Genomic DNA, 16,279 nt, shown 5'->3' with positions numbered 1-16,279 from the left:
TGGACTTCAGAGCTTTGTTACCAGGAAGAGCCCAGTGTTCAGGAATGAGAGGAAGAGGGACCGGCCAAGAATGAGCGCTACACTGCGGACCACGGACATCTGCTTGGAAAGAGATGCTGCGTAAATTAAGGAGTTAAAATTAAAAATTCTACTACTTACGGCACATTTTATGCAGAAAGTAATCTACCACTTCTAAGCCTTTAAAAAGAAACTAAATAGCACCAACTTTCAATTATTTTAGGGCCTGTGGTTTATCCAGTCTGATAAAACGGAATTATTATATTCAATTTCATGGTGGATTAATGAAGTAATATTTTTATTGCTGTAGTTAACACAACATGATGGGACCTGAAATTTGAAACAGCCCAAGGCAATGGTTGAATCATTCCAGAGGGCACCTCAAACACGGCACATTGCTTTTGTAAAAAGAGTCTCTCCGAAGTGTCACGTTACAGGGAGCCAAAAACCCACATCCACATTTGTTGAGAATGTCCCTCCAAAAAATCCTGTTAAGTATCACTACTTGTTTTACTGCTTGGAAAGACCCAAAATTTATTAGCCTTGATTTCAGCAGTCATCAAGACTTTGTATGATTCCTGACACTTCTTAACTTTCCACCTGCTAGAGTCCCACTGTATGGTAAACCTTTCATTATATCTCTACCCACTCCTCCCACACCTGCCTTTGTTAAAACCCCCGTCTCCCATCATCTCCATCTATTAAAACCTGCTCCATGGTAAGATTGTGTGAGGTGAATCCCTACCGATAAGCCTTGATGCTAGAAGAGGATTTTAAATTGGCCAATGCATCTGTTCAACTCTTTCGTCTACAGTAAGGTCTCTCTGCCACTGTCACTCTTGGTAGGAGCTTTCTAAAGAGAGCCTTCCCCAAATAACTCCATCTTCATTTACTCAAGACTAGCTAGTTCTTTACACTGTTCTAAGGAAATCTTTTTCTCACTCCCTTTGTTCACTCTCTTGTCACATTTGGGTATGTGGATATCCAAATGGGAAAGCCTTCGGGCAAAGGCAAAGAATCATGATACAAGGCTAGAGTGAAAACCAGGTCTCACCACACGTGAATGGTGACCGGTTGGTGGCAACTGCTTAGGGCACTGTGTTGAGGATTCATTCCAAGGCCTCTGGCATGGACCCAAGTCCATCATGCATACAACAGAGGGGACAGGATCTGCCTACACCCTTTGCCGTCCCCAGGACAATGATGCCACAGAAACATGACTTTCGAATCTTATACCAGGTTTGCCATTTTCTAGTGATGTGACTCTTGGGGAGATTAACTTCTCTGCATCTCATGTCAAATGGAGGCTCTTATGTTTGCCCCCCATGGGTTGGTGAGGACCAAGCCAGGGGCTCAAGCACTAATGGTTCTCTCCACTCTCCTCCTTGAGGGTAGGAACCGGTGAAGCAGCTTTCTGCATAGGACTTTCAAATGTTCCTCACTATTTCTTAATACCAAGCACGAGTTGTTACAGGTTGAGCTGTGTTTCCACACAATCCATCCACTGAAGCCGTAACCTCCAGGACCTTAAGATGTGAATGTATTTGGAGCCAGGGTCTCTAAACGGGTGATGCAGCTAAAATGAGTCCATTGGGGTGGGTCTTCACCCAGTGGGACTGCTGGGCTTGGCAGAGACACAGGGATGGGTGTGTGCACCCGAATGCAGGAGGACCCAGCAAGAGGGTGGCCATCTGCAAGCCAAGGAGAGAGACTCTGGAAGAAACGAAATACACCGACACCTTGATCGTGTACCCCCAGCCTCCATAAACTGTGAGAAAAGCAATTTCTGTTGTTTAAGCCACGCAGCATGTGGTATTGCATAGTGGCAGCCAGAGGAGACCAAGACAGGAACACAGCACTGGTGTCTCCTACAGTTCCCCTTATCACCTCTCCTGTCCCTTCCCTTCCTCTGTCACACGAACCCCAGACGGAGGGAGCAGTAGGGTTCCACTGACAAGGTGTCACTGACTCTTGACCTGCAACAATGTAGTTTTGCTTACTTTTTGTACTTACCAGAAATCCTGCCCACACACGGGGAATCCAGACACTTCTAGAAGCAGAAAAAGAATGGGTGTTCCCCTCTCTCCGGCCATAAACATGGCTGCAAAATGACCTAACAAAAAAACTTCCAAGTACAGCCCCTTCCTCCTTTTCAGAACATTTTATGAACCTCAGTATTTAACAAGGAATGCCACTGCACAAGTGCCCCCACCGTGTTCCCCCCAAGACCGGACTGCTTCCTTGGGTCGGGAGATCCTTCAACATGTTCTCAGAATCAGATTTAAATGGAACAATGAAGCCTTGCACAGTGTATTGTAACCACAGTGCACTGCAACATTCTAACACCTTCCTGTAAGCAGTTAGATGATTTCTCTACCAGGTACACTATGCAAACAAGTGCTTCCGTGCCAGGGTCTGCTGGGTTAGCCTCGCCACATGCTGCTAAGACTACCAACTGTCTACATGCCCTAAAGAGGTTGGGTTGGGTTTGGTGGCATTTTCCACCTCTATCTCCCCCAGGCTACACCCTCTTCCAATACTAATCATGTCCAACTCCAAACTGCCTTCAGTTTTGGGTTTGGTTTTTTTTTTTCCACTCCCCTTAGCGACAAGAGTCACATTTTTTGCAGTATTACACCATTCTGGACTTCTCTGCCCTTTATCTGAGGTTCCTGGCTACCTCACTATAGAAAGGAGTAACAAAAGATTCTCCTTTGATAGAATGCCTAGCCGACGGTGATCAATACAGGAAGGAGAACTGCAAACAGGAGGCCTTGGCTTAGAGAAGGCAAGTTAAAGGGGAACAGGAGTTCATCAGTCCTAATTTACCAACTGCTCCCTGTAACCACTACCTGCTCTCCTGAGCGTTCGAGGATTTGTTGCCATAAGCAAGGATACAGTCAGCGACTGTGCTAGTATGGACAGCACTCAAGTTCAATGTCTAACAAAGTGGTACTTTATAAAGCAGAAGGGCTAACAGACAGGTTTGTTTGGATGCGGGGGAGGAAAGTGAAGACTATGAACACTCAGATTCACTTTTACAAAAATTCACTTTTTGTAACATTCCCTGCACTCAGAGTTGGTAGAAAGTTAAACAGGAGATCTTCTTTCCCACCGTGTTTATTCCACTGAAAACGACCGCTCTTACCTTAGTGAAATTATGTTATAATTCCATTGTGCAGTTACTTCTCTCTGCCTTGGGGCCAGCTGGGGTCTCCCAGGATGACCTCCCACCCAAGAGACTGTAGTACAGGTGAAATAAAGCTAAACTCTCTGGATGGCAGAAACAAAACCAGTTAGAACAGAAAAGGCAGAGGGGAATGGAGTGAGCTATTAATTTTTTGTCTCTTGCGCCAAAGAAACCTTCAGGGTGGCTTTTCGATCATTAGTCAACCCCTGCACTGGAGGAGGGAGAAGAGAATCATTCAGATGGTAGTCACATGAAGAAACACTTAATCTGAGAAAACATTATTAATCTTGTATTAACCACCTTGTGAAGAACAAACACCTATTACTATTTGTCTGAAAGCCAAGCACTGGAAATTCTAGAACCGGGTGGGTTTCCAAAGTCCAGTTGGGTGAGCCCTGGGAATTCAAGGCTTAAGGTCTGGACAAAGGATTACCAGGGCTACCAAGGAAATCTGAGCGCAGTCTAACAAACCTCCCTGTCGACAGGGCGTTACTCATTACTCCCTGAGGTTGGGTGACCATGAGAAGCCCCGGGAGCTATTGTCACCACCAACTGTTGAGATTCTTTTTTCCTTAAGAAAATGAGTCATCCAGAGAAGATTCCGGACCACCTTATTTAATCATCTGAATGTCTTTAGTAAACGCCCACGTGGTCACGTCTCCTTACCCTACCTCCTTGATGAAATGCAGGATAACGAAAGGCAGAAAGGTATCTCCCATCTTCCTGCCTACAGATCACTGATTTCTCTACATCTGCCTTTTCCACAACCATCTCAAATATGCCCAAGGTGAATACAGATGCTGCTATTCTGTACTCAACAGCTGAGAACATCTGTAAAGGTCAAAGACAGCAAACACTCCTCCAGCCCCTACTGATTTCGACAAGCCCAGAGAAGCTGAGACAATACTCTAGAAGACCCAACACCTTCCTTCTATGAAGGAAGTAACGCTGATGTTCTTACAGTTACTAGATGGTTGCTGTTGTTTTCTCTTTTGATACAGTGTTTCCCCAATTAACTGGTATTACTATTTAACTTGGCTATTCCATTAGTCTGTGTGGTAATGGTGTTTTGAACAGAGGTCAACAGGTAAGCGAGGTGGGTCTGTTCAAAATCGATTTGCCAAGCAATCCAGGAAACTTGTAATTCAGAAGCTCAACCAGCAAAGGCTGGTCTCTAACATCTGTTTCTTCGAGAACTTAAAAAAGAGGTTTTCACTTAGATTTATGATAGGACTGTATTTCTGACCTATGGAAACTGTAGTAATTAAAAGCATTATTAAAACTGTGAAGTCACTTCCATATTGCAGGTTTCCCTGGGAAGAACAGAAATTCATCAAAGCTTATTCTCCACTTATTGAAACGTCTAAACAGATCACTTAAAACAGGAGATTAAAACTGTCTCTCATCAGAGGTAAACTTACCATGATTTCTCCGAGTGCCAATGCACGCAATTCACAAGGCTGACAGAAGTTTCAAATGCCTGGTTATTAAGCTTTACAAAATGTTTGTAACAACTTAAGTACTTAAGTGCCATATTTTCATGGCTACTTCAGAACTCTGCAGCGCTTTCAAATCCTCTAGTCGGTCCAAATACTATAAATGGTAATTCTAAAGAAAAACAATTAAACCTCGTGTTTTACGCACCTCTCAAACCAGTAGGCCAGATAACACTAGTAATAAAAGCTGGTGTCCATCCTTTCTCCACAACACTGTACACTGGATCTGCCAAGAGCCTCTCTCAGCATCCCCAGCGTACAATTCTGGATTGTTCCACTCACTTTACAGCGCCCCCCCGCCCAACCAACCAACCATGAGTCTAAAGCCAACTGGCTTTCTTTTCAACTGTGTACCCTCCCTCTGCAGCCCCCCAAGCCAGCACCACGGTTCATTTAAGGAGGGAAACAAAGATACTGACACCAAAATTTAGTTTTATTAGCCAAGTTATTTTAATGCATGCCATAAATGCTTTGGCCTATGAAGGAAGTCACGTGCCTATGATGCAAGAAGAAAAAAGAGATAAGCTGAAGAGGAAAGAGGGCATGCAGCTAGCAGAACAGCAGGGACTATCTGCAGACAAGTCCCATCAGTGGGTCCATCAAAGGCAGAAGAGATGGTTTCTGCAGAGGCGGGGAGAAGAGGACGGCAGGGACAGACACCCAGGATCAGGACTGGATTTTCAAAAAATGGTACCAGGGTACAAGCATGGCAGGAATTTAAGTTGCAGAAATTGAGTAAGAGTTTGACTCAATTCCACAGAAGGGAGGGGCAGCTGGAGGAAGGCTTTGTTGGGAAATAACCTGGTTTTCCACGGCCACTAACCAGCTCATGAGACTTTGAGTAAGCCACCGACTTTTCTAAGATCCTTTTGAGCTCCAAAATAAGTGTCTGGGTCGTGAGCTTTCAAACATTCTGTTAGGATGACACAAGTATTTACAAAAGGCTGAGGCTGTAGCTAGGGTAGTAGTATTTAAAAGCAGCCACCAAATTCCCCTAACTGAATCCTGCAGAGGCAGAATGAAATGGGTTCACAAAGTTGGGATTCAGTTTGTTTCTCTCATCAGGCAACGCTAGGTATCTAGCAGGAAGGGGGTCAAGTAGTATCTTGATTAGTATCTCAAGGGCAGAATTACAGGGAAGGCATTCGAGCACTTATTTCACTCAGTGAAGGGTAATAAGGAAAGTGAAGGGGCCAACCAAAGCCACATCCATCTACGAGTCCTTATTAGGAGCAGCCGCCGCCACCATCGTCATCCTCACCACCACCACCATGACCATCATCATCATCACCATCCAAGAAAAGGATGACTTAAGGATATTAGCTCATGTTCACTATGACAAGAAGCATTTCTTTTTTTTTTTTTTTAAGATTTTATTTATTTATTTGTCAGAGAGAGAGAGGGAGAGAGAGCAAGCACAGGCAGACAGAATGGCAGGCAGAGGCAGAGGGAGAAGCAGGCTCCCTGATGAGCAAGGAGCCCGATGTGGGACTCGATCCCAGGACGCTGGGATCACGACCTGAGCCGAAGGCACCTGCTTAACCAACTGAGCCACCCAGGCGTCCCGACAAGAAGCATTTCTAATCTACAGGTCACTTCATGTATTTAGTGACTATTTATCCTGCATTGTATCTCTCCTAGGTAAGTAATTTTTCACTGAAGAACTTAGGACAACTCTCTCTAAATCCATACTGAAAATGCTAAGATGTTAGAAAGTCACCCACTTTATCCCATGTCCATCTGATGTAAGATAAAATGTCCAAGACTTATGGAAAGTACAGTGTAGCACTGGAGAGAAGAGGAGGGCCCTCAGACATGGATTTGAATTCTAGCACTTTCTATTCGCTTTACAGTCTTACCTACATTATGGAGCCCTCCATTTTTTATTTACTCCTGGGTAAAATTCATTTTACGGTTTGTTTCAGGGGATCAAATTCAATTAGAGAATATGATATACAGGAAATACGAACAAATGTCCTACCTCATCCTTCAACTTCTCCAGATTAACAACAGCAAAACAAAACAAGCTTTCACTGAGGAAAACTTTAAAAGATACAACATCCGTATCTAAAACCTTTCCAACAGTGAACACCTGACAGATGAGAAAATATAATTTCCCTCCTAAATCCCTAAGATTCAAAAAGCTGTTTTTAAAAAAACTATTTAGAAAATGATTTAACTAGGACACCTGGGTGGCTCAGTAGGTTAAAGTTCCTGCCTTTGGCTCAGATCATGATCCAGGGTCCTGGGATTGAGCCCCACATTGGATTGTCTGCCCAGAAGGGAGCCTGCTTCTCCCTCTCCCTCTGCCCCCCACTACTCATTCTCCCTCTCAAAATCTTAAAAAAAAGGAAAGAAAGAAAGAAAGAAAAAAAGAAAGAAAGAAAGAAAGAAAATGATTTAACCAAAATGAAAATGACTTTACCTTCACCTAACAGCAAAACTCAGTGTCCAGGAGCACAAATACAAACAACTTGGGCAGAGATCCCTGAATTAAATGGCTGAAAGGGTCAAAGTGATTCCAGGATCCACCAAACCCAACTTCCTTTTTGCTTTTTTAAGAAGCCAGGATGACAGGTCTCCATGACGGTAATTCCAAAAATTTTGTGACCAGGTAGGTGACAATACCTATACCTTCCTGAATAACACACATTTTACTCTTGGCATGGGGTGTTAGGGATATGGCCAAGGGTAAACCACGTGTCCTCCGAATTTTAAATATCAAGATTGGTTTATGCCAATCTTTGTACTAATGACTAAAACACTCCTTTCAAATGCAAACAAGTACATCTTGTTCAGGACCCAACAAACTTCCTACTTCAAGGAATCTGAATGCATTATGTCTACTGCCCAGGTCATCCAGTGTTGCCCAGATCTCAACCTTATCAAAACAGTAAACCTTTCTCTGATGCTCTTTCATTTTCTGCCCCATTTTAATAGCAGTTCAATATGGAGGGTGGGGTTGTCTTAATCGACCCAGTCTGAACTTTCGAAACTAGGCAACATATTTGAGGTATCATGGCTACACCTGGCGGGTTTTCCTAAACCACATACTTCAACATTCTACCAACTTCTGTCCAAGGCACCACCACAGACCTGTTTTCAGATGATGACCTCTTTGACAAGTATGTGAATAGCCAGAGACACAGAGAAAAGCTGGTTTGCTCACCACTTTATGGTGACTGTGCCTTACAAAGACACGCGGAATATGTGAGACAGTGTCCTAGGTGTTTGATGATTTCGCTTGATCCCTACAACAACCCAATAGAGTAACTCCCATTTTACAGATTTTTGAGGGTTGAGGCACAGAGAAGTTAAGCAATTTACCCAAGGCCTCACAGCTAGTAAACAACCCAGTGAAGTCCAACTCTACCACACCCAACCCTCCAAATCATGCTTTTCCGAATATCATACTCCCCACACCAGGTACAAGCAATGGCTGAAATAGATTTCGAAGAGAAGTTTAAGCAACAAACCAGTGAAACCCAGTCCCTTCGAAAATATGAAGAAAAAGTAATTCGAAAAAAGTTCATAAAATGTCTAAGTGATAAGGAGGAAATACAGTGCAAATGCTTTGCCTTCCCACTAAATGCCGCTTTTCTATATTATCTTGAAATGTTTTCTTATGCCCTGGGCCCCTGGTGTGCCGGCAGATGGTTTCTATTTCTAAATCTCCAAAGCTTTCAGGAATTTATTCCCAGACTCTGAAACCTGCTCCGTGGCAACCCCCTCTCACCAACAGCCTTAGCTAGTCAAAAAACTCTCTGCTTTCCTGTTTTTGTTCAAAAAAATCGACTGCCTTTGGAAAGCCCAATTCTTTAGGTTATGTAAATCCTCAGGTTGCGGAAGAAGGAAAATCCACCACAGGACTCTTTCTGCATCCGTGTCAGCCGATTTTTGACTTCCAGCGGGGACAAGAGAAAGCGGTTTAATCAGTGTTGCTAAGGCTTGTGCCTTTGCAAAACTGCAATTTAACTATATCCTGGTAAGAACTGGATTCCATATGGTCATCTTCTACCTTCCATGTGGTTCACTGGACACTTACCTAGATGTCTGTCTTAATAGTGATGGAGGGAATGGCATTCAACAGAAATCTTCCTTTGGCAGGCTGGGAGCATCTGTGGCTCTAGGACTACCCCCGTATTTTCCCAAAAGAATGTAAATGCCATCTCTCCAGTTACGTAAGCAGCCATGAGAAATTCAAGGAGGATGGCTACCCTGGTTTCATTCAATCCACTTTTGGGCGAATTCCCATACAGTGTCTCATTAAATTTCAAATATGTACATGTATGAGAACAGTAGCTAGTAATTATGATATTTGAGCATCTCTGAAACTGAAATATCTGATTTCCAACTGAACACACTGAAACCCACAGGTCCTGACTAATCAGCATGGGACAAAACTCCATACAGCTCAAGATACAGAAAAGAGTTAGTAGTGATGGCAATCACACAACCGTTGAAAATGCAGAGTAAGAAGTCAAGAAGCCTCTGAGAGCTAGCCATTGTGCTTAGGCACATTTTAGCCCTGTGTGTGGTCCTTATTACTGTAAGAAAATAAGAATTATTACCCCAACCGTACAACCAAAGTAAGTGAAATTCAGAGAGGCTTGAAGTCATTTGCCCACAGTGGTTTAGTCACTGTCTTTAAGAGCTTTCAAACCCAGCTCTTTTCCACTGTGCCTTAGGGAACCAATCCCTGATGCACCTTCTCAAAACACAGAGTACTTTCTCTTTGGAAAAAAATAAAAAAAATTCTGGGATCGTCACAACTCAAAGCTGTTTCCTGATTATTTATCTACCATAATTAAGCCAAAGAGTAAGGTTCATGTTGCGCTGGGTTATCTGAAGTCTTAAGACTCTAGAATAAATGGAAAGGACTGGGTGGGCTGAGAAAACTTGATGGAAGGATGCTGTGGCACCCACTTCCCAGAGAACAGCTTGCCTACATCCTCCATTTTCCCTCAGCCACCACCTGGCTTCCAGTCCACCAGCTAAAATGGTCACTGAGATGTCAACCTTTGATAAAGAAGGTGTAAAATGAGTAGGTATAATTCCATGTAGACTACAGGCCTAAGCAAATCAGAGTATTTCTTTCAACAGAATCAGACACCAAAAGCAATGGCTTCTGACATGATAGTTGGCAGGCCTTTTCCAGATTTTTTTTTTTTCCAAAACAAAATTTTAAAAGAGGTCAGAAAAATAAGACAGAACGATTTCATAAGTCCTTTATTTTGTAAGCATTGTTTATTACAGCTTTTCAAGTTCAGTGGCGTTTCACCTGAGTTTTTAAGCCTGTAAATGAACACCTTAATTTAAGATGTTCGAGGCAACCCATATGTTTTACACTGCTAGAAACTGGAAATGAGCTTCTTAGGACACTCGCTACCTAGGCTCCCCCATTCACATACGTGTTTAGAGAGACCAAAAATTTATTATTTTCCAAAGACCAGTATGAAGCACTATAAAATACCAAAAATCATAAAATTCTACACCAACTGGTTTAGCTTATCATTAATAAGACTTTGTTTTACCACATATGTATGCATACATCATGTGTATATATGAGCATGTATATAACTCATACACCCATGTGCATTTATGTGGCACCTTAAAAAATGTTTGGATTTTGTAAGTTTTTACAAAACTACTGTGTATGACACGCAGACATCCATTGGTACAGCACTTCACAGTGATCAAATCTCATCCAAACCCAAGTTTCCAACACTTTGCTTATTTGACCCTGGAATAAAAATGGTTTTTAAATTGTTCTTAATGTGAAATTTGTTTAAAAAAAAAAAAAAACCACCACACACAATACTAAAGAGGCAGACGACATCACATCTTAGAGTAGAATATGATGTGTTCTGGTAAATCCAGTGAAATTGTAAAGATGCCTCCAATGACAGAGAGCCACAGTTTTTAGAGCTCTTCCATCGGACATTCAAATTAGGGTGGTCCAGCAGGAGAGAAGGTTCTCTTCCGTTCGCCATAATGAAAGCATGAGCACCAGTTAAAGACAAAAATGCCACTGTCCATATGCTTCTTGTTGGCACGTTTTGTCAAAAGGCCCACTAGCTCCCTTTCTCCACCTGCTAAGGACTGCCAAAAAACTAACAAGATAAAAGAATAAGGTAACTGATGTTTGTTTCAAATTCAGCTTAAAAATCAACGTGCTTAAAAACCTAAGACTCACTGAATTTGGAACATATTAGCATATATTTGCTATCCAAGTCCATCTATATTCCAACTCACTTTTCCCTCAAAAACATAATCTAAAGGGAAAAAAAAAGAAAAAAACTGCAGATAGCCCCCTGAACTGTAATAAGCCGCCCAATACTAAGGAACAGAGAGGGTACCAGCCAGCTATCTTACCAAATATAGGCTCTGATACTCTGATATATTAAATGTGATCAATATCAATATCCCCTTATTAAAAAGAACAAAAGAGATGACTTCCATCTGCCTGCTCCATGTCGTCCCACCAGGATGTATGGAGAATACTTAAACATAAAATTCTTAACGGGCCATTGCAAAAATACGGTATTTAGCCATTTTATATCCATAAGTCACCTTCTGGATAGTAGACTAAAGTAGCCCCCAAAACCAAAAAAAAATCTAAATGGCCATAATCTGGATAACACACCATTTTTTAAGAAAATTGACCATCAAAGGTATATGTATCATGGCTTCTGTTAGATGGTACAAAAAAAAAAAAAAGGTAAGAAAGGAAAAAAGAAAAGGGAAGCTTATGAATTCCATCAACCATCTTCACCCCATCAGCCCTGGTTGCCTTCTTCCTCCCCTACCAATGATTTTCACCTCCATGGGGCTGGCCTTTTGGGATCCCTAGTGAAACAATGAGGCAGGAATCAAGAGGTAAAACAGGGTTAGGATTCTAACAAGGTAACCATTTTCTCCGTTCTGGGTTTTGTAGGCCATCTTGTTCCTATAAACGCCAAAATGTCTTAATTTCTCCCAAGCAGTGACACTAGGGGCAGACAGCCACTGTCAGTTTTGAAACCAATGTCCCTTGATCAAAAGACCAGCAGCAAAAATCTGTCAAATGGTTAATTGATGCAAATCGAGGGCCACCATCACTGCAGTGCAGTAAGCTACAGAAAAAAAAAAAAAAAAAAAAAGGACAATGAACAGTACCAGAAAGGGAAATTAACAGTGTTCGGTCACAAAAGTATTTAAGCCACAGTGTGCTCTCATCAGCAAGGATCATCTTATTTTTCGTCAACTGAAATCACTAAGAAAGCAAAAGACGAAAGGTGACCTGGAAAAGAAGACACACACACAGAGGGGGAAAAAACTGTCATTTGTGTCCAAGGATTTCACGCAACATTTAGGGCAAACGCCTTTGTTCCTCGGCTTCAGAAGGGAGTGGGTGGGTGGGTGATGGAGAGATCAGACGGGGCTGCCAGGGGCCCTCCACACCCTGCTCTCCGGCGCATGCGCGAGGCCAAGACAAAGGAATAGGTAATTACAGTCCCGATTCATTCATTTTGCCCGCAGTACTGAGATCTGTTATCCCTGGCTGTAATCCCGGGGAGGTGGATCCACACCCCTACAGCAAAACGACCCCCTCGACGCTACCTGTTCGGTTTTAACCCCCCCCCCGCCCCCGACATGTGCTCGCGGCCTCGCGGGAGACCGAGGTGTGTCAACCCCGTTCAAGGTCCTAGAAAAATGCACCCGCGAGCGCGGGGCTGATTTCGGGAGGGTGAAAATTACACAGGCACAGGCTGTCCACGGAGCTCGTTTCAAGGCGGAAATGTCTCTGGGGAAGCAGATAAGGACCCGGCCGAGCGTTCGATGAATATTCATGAAAAGAATGCGGTTAGTAGCCGCGCGCGGCGTGTGCGAACGGATCCAGGGATTCGCAATTTTTCTTTTTCGGGGGCGGGAGGCCGGAGGGCGGGCGTGGGGCGGGAGGCAGGCACCGGGCGTCGGGTTTCAGTGTTAGCGCTTTCGGCAAAACCTGCTAAACCCCAAACCTTCGCTCGCAGCGGGGCTGGGCCGTGGGGGCCGGCGCGCTGTCAGGTTCAAGCTCACACCCTCCCCGCCGGGGCCGCGAGGGGGGAGACGCCCAGCGCATCTCTGAACCCAAACCTCCATAAACCTCAGACACAGCCCACAGGTTAGTGGGAAAGCAAGGCGGCCACGTCCGAGGCTGCGGCTCTGCTCCGCTCTGATGGGCTTCGGGAGGCAGGTCGTCGTGGGAACCTCGCGTTCCGTGGCTACCGCAGGCCGAGATGCAGGAGTCCCCCGGCTCAAGGAACCCCATTTGTGAAACCAAAGAGGCACCTCCCTCCTCCGGATCACACCAGATCCCCGTATTCTCTCTCCCCCTTACTCCCGCCCCACCCCACCCCCACCCTCCATCTTCGGCAGCTGCGCCCCGCGGACCGAAGCGCTTTCTTCCGGGCTGTGAATGGTTCCGATGACAGATACGCTCCCTTCGGCCGCACAAAACCGTCTCTTCGGGACTCAGTGCGTTTAAAGGGTTTCGCATTCGACCATTTCCTCCTTAACAAGCAGCTTCCCTCCCGCTACCCACCCCCCAACTCCGTTAGCAGACTCGCCACCCCCACACCCTTCCCACCCTGCGAGAGGCTGAAACCACCCACCTCGGGGGGCCCCCATCCCCCCGAATCCCCGAGGTGCGGCAGGAACCTCGCGGAGGGTCCCCTCATTGGGCGCCGTCTAATCCGGCCCGCAGCGCCCCACGCCCCCGGCCGCGGCGCGGAGAGAACAAAGGGCCTCGAGGTGGGGCGGGGGCGCACGGATCCCCCGGGCTCCCGGCGCCCCGGGTCCGCGGAGGTGGCGGGGCCGCCGGGGCGCGCCTCCTTACCGGCTCTGGGTGCCTGTGCCGCCCCTGGGTGAGCGCGGTGCCGCCGAGGGGCCCGGGTCGCAGGCGTCGTCCGGCCGGTGCCTGGCCGCAGGCGGAGGCTCTCTCCCCGGCTCGACGGCGGAGCCCGGAGCGAGGAGCGAGTTGGAGCGCTGCCGCCGCCGCCGTCGCCGCTGCCGCTACTGCCGCCGCCGCCGCTGCTGCAGCCTCTGCATTTCTCGCGCTCGCGCTCCCCCTCCCCTTCCTGCCCAGCGCCCTCCCCCGGCGCGTCCGCCCGCCCAGCCTCCCTCCTCCCGCGTACCCCGCCCGCCTCCCTCCCCTCCCCTCCTCTCCCCTCCATCCCGGGCCCCGCCCGCCTCCCTCCAACTCCCCTCCATCCCGCTCCCCTCCTTGCGTCCTGGTGGTCCCCCTTTCCCCTTCCCCTCCCCTCCGTCCCCCGTCTCTCCTGCCGGTTCTTCTGCCCTCCAGAAGGGCTTCCCACTCCCTCCCCACCTCCCTCCCCTCCCTCCCGTCCTGTCCCGTCCTTTCCCGCGCCCCCCCCACCAGCCCTGCGCCGTTTACCCTCCCCCGCCGCGCCAGGGCTGTCTGTGGGCACTTGTCTCTTCTCTTTCTCTCCCTCTCAACCCCCCCTTTGGAATGGTTTGATAGGAAGTGCTCCGTCTCGCTCAGTCTTAAGGGGCTGCCTCGAGGTGATGAATGACGCCCCCTGCCACCTGCTACCCTTCGCAGCACCCCAATCCCGCTCGCGCGCGACGTCCACCTGAGATTGCGATACCTGGACGGGCGGTGAGGGTGAGGGTGACCTGGTGGCTCCCCTCAGCCCATCAAGGCAGACGTCCTCGGGGTTGAGGGTGGCGGTTAATGGCGGGCAAGTCCGGGCGGCGCCCCGGCGGACCAGACGAGCGGGGCAGGCGGCTCCTTCGCACGCTGGGCTGAGGCTGGAGGTCTGCGGCTGGGGACTAGCGCGACCGCCGAGGTCCACCCTAGTGGGGCGGGCGGCGTCCCCCTGCAAGAATGCTCTCGGGACTTGGCGAGGAAGGAGAAAGGACAAGAGCCCAAGGAAAGGAACCGTCGGTGTTCTCTGTCTGTGCTTTTAAAAGGGGCAACCAATCCCCGGGAAGACTGGGTTAGTGGAGGCAACCCTTCCAGGGCCGCCTAGAAGCGCTCAGGTTAAAGCCGTGGCCAACCAACTACGACGTGCCGGGTGGCTTCAGGCACTGCCACTTTAACACCGGGACATAAAATAACCGTCAGGGTGGCGTCGTATGCCCACCTAGCTTATTGTTGGCAAGAAGCAAATGCGAAAAATAACATGACAACGCTTACAACCGCAGTTGTTTCATTAGACAAAAGCCAAATTTACCTTCCCGCAACCATCTGAACCTTTGGAACTTTTATTTGCGGCATTTTGGCGCCCTCTGGCTGTGCTTGGATTGCTTTCCTGTTTGCCAGCACCCCAGCAAAGAAAGCGGTGGAGTTGCAAGTCCTCCTTCAAGATGGGTCGCGCGTGGATTTGGGGGTAAGGTTGTCCTCCAGAATCAAGAAGACAAAATGCCACCATATTTAAAAGGCGAATTTGGCACTTGCAAAGGCAAGTGCGTCCGCATTCCACTTAGGAAAGGTAAGTCCATTTTCAATTAACGGGAAAAAAACTTAACAGAACTTTACTAAATTTTAAATTAAGCAGAGTGCCAGTGTGAACCCAATACTTCAACTTTGCTAGAAGTTATGCAGGGGAACACTAGATTACGGGACTGAATGGATATTTACAGTTCATATATGACCACAGCAAATTAAACACGTGCAAGCTGGAAATGTTCACTTCTTAACCAAAAGTGGATTTTAAAAAATGGTGATTTTGTTTCTATATAGGTTTCTAACCCCAAATTTTTTCCTTTCCTTTCTTTCTTTTTTTTTTTTTTTTTTTTTTTGCCACTTAAATGAAATAGCAAAGAAGTAAATATAGTACAAGAGCAGGGAAGAAAATTTCAACTAGGGTTGCCTCCAAAGCATTTTATATATTTGAACATTTACGCTCAATAATTTCATATGTTTAATATATGTCTCTCATTCTAGAACAGCATCTGTGAGGCTATGTGTCAGTTTTCTCAACCTCCTGTTTGGGGCCAGTAATTTTTTATTTTGGATGGGAGAGGGGAGGAGGGGAGACTGTCATGGCTCTATTGGATGCTTGCCTCACTGCTGGCCTCTAACCACTAGTTACCAGTAGTGAGTATACATGCGTGCATGGGCGCACATGCACGCACACACACACACACACACACAGAGACACACTACCATCACCACCACCACCACTAACATGACACAAGCTGGGACAGCTAAAAATGTCTCCAGATATTGCCACATGTCCCCTGGGAGGCAAAAAATCACTGCAGGTTGAAAACAGCTGGGCTGTAAAATTTTAGGTCATCCCAAGCAGGCCTCTAAGTTCTTACTTTACCAAATCAAATGAGCAGTTGCGATTTTATTAAAGCTCAAGACATATACTGAATGTATTTGTTAGGATATCTGAATGGTCATTTGATTAATATTCAGTCTTTAGTTCTGTGATCTTTCAGGTAATGACAGTCATCCACAAATTAATAAATGTAAGTTCCTGTTGTGTTTGTGTGAGTGGCCTCTGAATGTTACCTTCTATTTTCCCTTAGTCCAATTTAAAAAAAAAAAAAAGACAATACAGAAAGAAATGTTTGTTAC

The 16,279-nt window shown here is 46.2% G+C and overlaps 1 protein-coding gene across 2 annotated transcripts in view; it reads right to left on the bottom strand.

Annotated features, from left to right (window-relative positions):
* Positions 1-14,463, bottom strand: part of BASP1 (brain abundant membrane attached signal protein 1) — a 55,557-nt gene extending 41,094 nt beyond the window's left edge. Inside the window, exon 1 of one of the 2 annotated variants that reach the window (XM_047730752.1) lies at positions 14,337-14,463. The gene's annotated coding sequence lies outside the window, so the exon portion shown is untranslated. Of the gene's footprint in view, positions 1-13,564; positions 13,773-14,336 lie in introns of those variants that run through there. The other variant, XM_047730751.1, reaches the window with a different exon arrangement.
* Positions 14,464-16,279: the final 1,816 nt, after the last annotated feature.

The sequence above is a fragment of the Lutra lutra genome, chromosome 5, assembly GCF_902655055.1.
Source record: "Lutra lutra chromosome 5, mLutLut1.2, whole genome shotgun sequence".
NCBI lineage: Eukaryota > Metazoa > Chordata > Mammalia > Carnivora > Mustelidae > Lutra > Lutra lutra.
Note: the sequence above shows the minus strand (reverse complement) of the source record. Positions and strands in the feature narration are given on the sequence as shown.